The sequence below is a fragment of the Archocentrus centrarchus genome, chromosome 8, assembly GCF_007364275.1.
Source record: "Archocentrus centrarchus isolate MPI-CPG fArcCen1 chromosome 8, fArcCen1, whole genome shotgun sequence".
Lineage (NCBI taxonomy): Eukaryota > Metazoa > Chordata > Actinopteri > Cichliformes > Cichlidae > Archocentrus > Archocentrus centrarchus.
This window is the reverse complement of record NC_044353.1, coordinates 30,365,437-30,369,748: the sequence shown is the minus strand read 5'-3', so window position 1 is coordinate 30,369,748 and position 4,312 is coordinate 30,365,437. Positions and strand designations below refer to the sequence as shown.

The 4,312-nt window shown below is 32.4% G+C and overlaps 1 long non-coding RNA gene across 1 annotated transcript; it reads right to left on the bottom strand.

Moving 5' to 3' along the window:
• Positions 1-687: 687 nt before the first annotated feature.
• LOC115784857 (uncharacterized) lies at positions 688-2,101 on the bottom strand. The gene is made up of 3 exons (XR_004020296.1): positions 2,079-2,101; positions 1,963-1,992; positions 688-1,800 (listed from the first exon to the last, which is right to left on the bottom strand). It is a non-coding gene; the product is annotated as an uncharacterized LOC115784857 (long non-coding RNA).
• Between the last annotated feature and the right edge of the window lie 2,211 nt (positions 2,102-4,312).

Sequence of the window (4,312 nt, the reverse complement as noted above, 5' to 3'; positions counted from 1 at the left end):
GACATATACACTGACGTATCACAGAAACGGGGCCCACCCACTCAATGTGGCGTCGTATCCACTAGGCTAGTGACAATGCCCCCCCCCAAATTTTGACATACACCTACTGGAGGTAGAACTAAACCCAACCATGTTTTTCCTCATCTCTGATGTCTTCCCTATACGAAATGGATTCTTGGCCAAAAATATTTTACTGCCAAGATGGTTAAATTGATAGATATTGTTATATACCCAAAACTAAAAAAGAACTCAAGTACAGCCTGTCCATATGGGGTTAACCCCCAAAACCGATGTAGATTAATAACATAAGGCCTGAGAGCTTTCAGAATAGACATGTATGTAGTCAGGACTTCGCTTTACCCACTAGAAAAAACTGGATGGAAATATCTTAAAGTATGGTAGATAGAGACCTTGGAACACATACCTAAAATAGGCAAACATGGAAAAAATATATCTATGCAAAATGTTTTTATTTACTTTGTAATTGCTTTGCCAGGGTTTGTCATAGAAACATATATGATGGCTTGTTGGAAAGATGAGGTTGTGCTGAATCCATCAATACATATGTAAATATGGCCTGCATAATCAGGGTGTTAAGTCACTTAATGTATGAAGTGCCCCAACTGAAAAGTATTGACAAAATTGAGTCTTCAGTCCCAAGTTTTATTATGTCACATGTATTGTCATATAACACAGTAGGCTTGTTGAATTAATGTGCTTATTTTCTAAATCCAGCAATACCAAATATGTAAATATACTATGCATAGTCATTTAAAAATATGTGATCTGTCCCAAATGAAAGAATATACTGCATTTCATTGCAATATAGTAGACTGTACTAGTAAAATCAGCAGAGATAAGAGAGTAGGACAGAAAACCACAAGAGATTATAACAGTTTGGCCTTGATGGGCCTTTTTAATAAAACTATAACTTAACTACACACAGTATAAATCAGGAGCAGAACTCCATGCATGTCAAGCCCAGTGCATTTGCTGATCTCACTGCAATTGCCGTCCTTACAGTAAGGACAGGGATTTTCACGGGGTCTCTGCTTTAACAGGCTATTAATTCAGACGGTATAGGTTGTTGGTTAGACTGTAATTGAGCTAGAACATTATCGATAGCATCAAAAACATCAAATGTATCATGACTGGGTGTCTGATTTTGAGGGGGTTCAATAGGGTTATCTCATGTATTATCAACACGGGGAGAGTTGGGGGTCCAATAGTTGTAGCCAGTTGAAAGAGTTCACAGCATCAATAACAGGAGTCAAAGAGATGATTTCAGGATTGGATTGACTAGCGTTCTCTCTATTTTCACCCTCTAACAAGGCTAAAGCTGCATTTAAATCTCTAAAATAATCATTACTAGACATTTTATTGTTCAATAAAATCCAGTTTAAAAAAAACAAAAAACTTATTTTATTAAGGTCAATAACTCTGACATGACTGTAAATGTTTTATTAAGGTTAATAATTCTAACACAGGTGTAAATGTTTTACAAAAGAACCCTAGTGTATAGGCCCCTGCACCTCCTCTCATTTCTCCACGTCCTTCTGCGTATTGGTATGCGAGCTCCAATAACACCTTTACCTCCTGAAAGACAGATTTTTTTAAATTAATAAAACAAACATAGTAAACATACTCACCTATTTTTAATAACTTATGTGACAAAATTTGGGGCAGGGTTGTCACTTCTGTCAACTGTGAGATGTTTTCCTATTGAGGTTGCACCACGGAGATTCTATCTTTGGCTTTCCACTAGCTTGCTGCCCTTAGAAGCTGAGCCCAGTCCTGTTACTGAGGGGACAAAGGTCTCTGAATGTGAAGATAGAGGTCTAACTCAAATATGTCTGAAATGGTTTAAAAAGTTTCTTATTTTTAAAGCATTTTGTTTTTTTTGTCTGAAAAACAAAAATACCAAAAAAAAAAAAAAAACCCTCAAAAAACCCCAAAACATACCAATATCCGCCTCCCCAATCAATCCAGCATCTGAAGAAAAAAAAAAGTTCTATGACCCTCTTATTCATCAAGACATGCCGTGAAAAAAAAACAAAAAAAAAAAAAAACTTACTGACATCTGTATCTGAAATGGAGCCCATGAGCGTGTGATCTAACACAAAAGTTAAAAAAAAAAAAAAAAAAAAAAAAAAAAATTTAGAAAGTATTTTTTAAATGACCTACAACCTAAAAACAGAGTTTGATATACCTGTATAAACCATGTCTTTACAAAAATCCTAGCGACCGTCCAAGAGTCACAGTTAGAGGAACAAACTAACAACATATTTACACTGAGGCTCTTTATAGGTTTGTGTGTTTGACAGTTAGCTTTTACACCCAAATGGCAGATTTTATCATTCTTCTTTCTAAGGCAGGTCTGTGATCTATAATAACCTCTATTATATATATATATATATATATATATATATATATATATATATATATATATATATATATATATATATATATATATATATATATATATATATATATATATATATATATATATATATATATATATATTTATATTTTTTTTTTTTTTTTTTTTTTTTTTTTTTTTTTTTTTGAGTTATGAGGCTGGAACTATACATACAAAGGGGAAATAAACGTAACTTATCTTAACTAAAGTTGCCAATCACTTGTTTTACACGGTTGCCAGAACAAACAGACTCAAGAACAGGTTCTTCGTCAGAGCAATCACCACCCTGAACTCTCACACTCACCCACCGTAACTGTGCAACACCCACATCTCTGTGCAATATTAGATTATTCATACTGAACAATATCTAACATTCCTATATTGTGTAATATCCAGTATTCATTCACTAGTGCAATATTCATTCACCAAGTGCAATATTCATCATCTTCATTATTATATGTATACACTTATTTACTTTTCTTACAATGTACAGATGCACCAATGTATGTATATATTTTTTATACATTCTATTTTTTGTATATTTTATACATTGTTTCTTTTCTGTATATTTCTTGATTATAATAGGTTATAATATTTTTATTTTTATTTTAGAGAGTTTGATTTTCTGTTGTATGGCACTGAACAGGAGTGGCCCTCCCATCTCATTGTACATCCTGTATAATGACAATAAAGGCATTCTATTCTATTCTATTCTATTTAGTAGGTTCAGTTGTTTTTTTCATAAACGAGACAGGCTCTGATGTGCTCACGGTAAAAGTCTGGACCATTTACGAAACTGATTGATCGGAAGAGGGGTGGGGTGGGGGTGGGGTACTTATCTTACAAAAACAGATGCGTACAACAAGCTAAAGAGGTTCGGTGACCGTTATTTTTCTGTATCTTACCTAAAGCAAACAGAGGTGTTACTGTCAAAAGAGAGGCCCTGAATAGGGGGGCATAGGTGGGGCCCCCACTGAAGTCTAAATTATTGGTTTTCTTTTTTCAATACCGTAATACACTGTAATACAGAGAGGTGGATAACATCTCAAAGCGGCTCAACATAGGAGGGAGGAGGGAGGAGGGAGGGGGAGGTTTTTTAGTGGAACTAGAAAAACAGAAAACTTTTTTAAAAAACAGATGATTTCACTAATTTACTTTTATTTTACTTTTTAAAAATTTAATTTTTAGTTTAGTTTTATTTACTTTGTAATTTTATTTTTAAATTTAAAATTTTATTTTTTAATTTTCTATTTAATTTTTTAATTTTCAATTTTATTTTTTAATTTTCAATTTTATGGAAAAGGGGTGTGGGGTTCTTATCTTACAAAAACAGATGTGTCCAGCAAGCTAAAGAGGTTCGGTGACCGTTATTTTTCTGTATCTTACCTAAAGCAAAACAAAGGTGTTACCGTGAAAAGAGAGGCCCTGAATAGGGGGCATAGGTGTGGCCCCCACTGAAGTCTAAATTATTGGTTTTCTTTTTTCAATACCGTAATACACTGTAATACAGAGAGGTGGATAAGATCTCAAAGAGGCTCAACATAGGGGGGAGGAGGGAGGAGGGAGGGGAGGTTTTTAGTGTCTATTTTCTGTTACAGGTCAGTGGAACTAGAAAACAGAAACTTTTTTTAAAAAAAAAACAGATGATTTCACTAATTTACTTTTATTTTACTTTTTAAAAATTTAATTTTTAGTTTACTTTTTAAATTTTATTTTTTAATTTACAATTTTATTTTTAAATTTACAATTTTATTTTTTTTAATTTACAATTTCATTTGCTTTCATTTTTTTCATTTACTTTTATTTTTTCAATTGTATTTTTTACATTTTAGTTTTTACATTTTATTTTTAATTTACAATTTCATTTTTTAATTTTCAATTTTATTTTTTAAT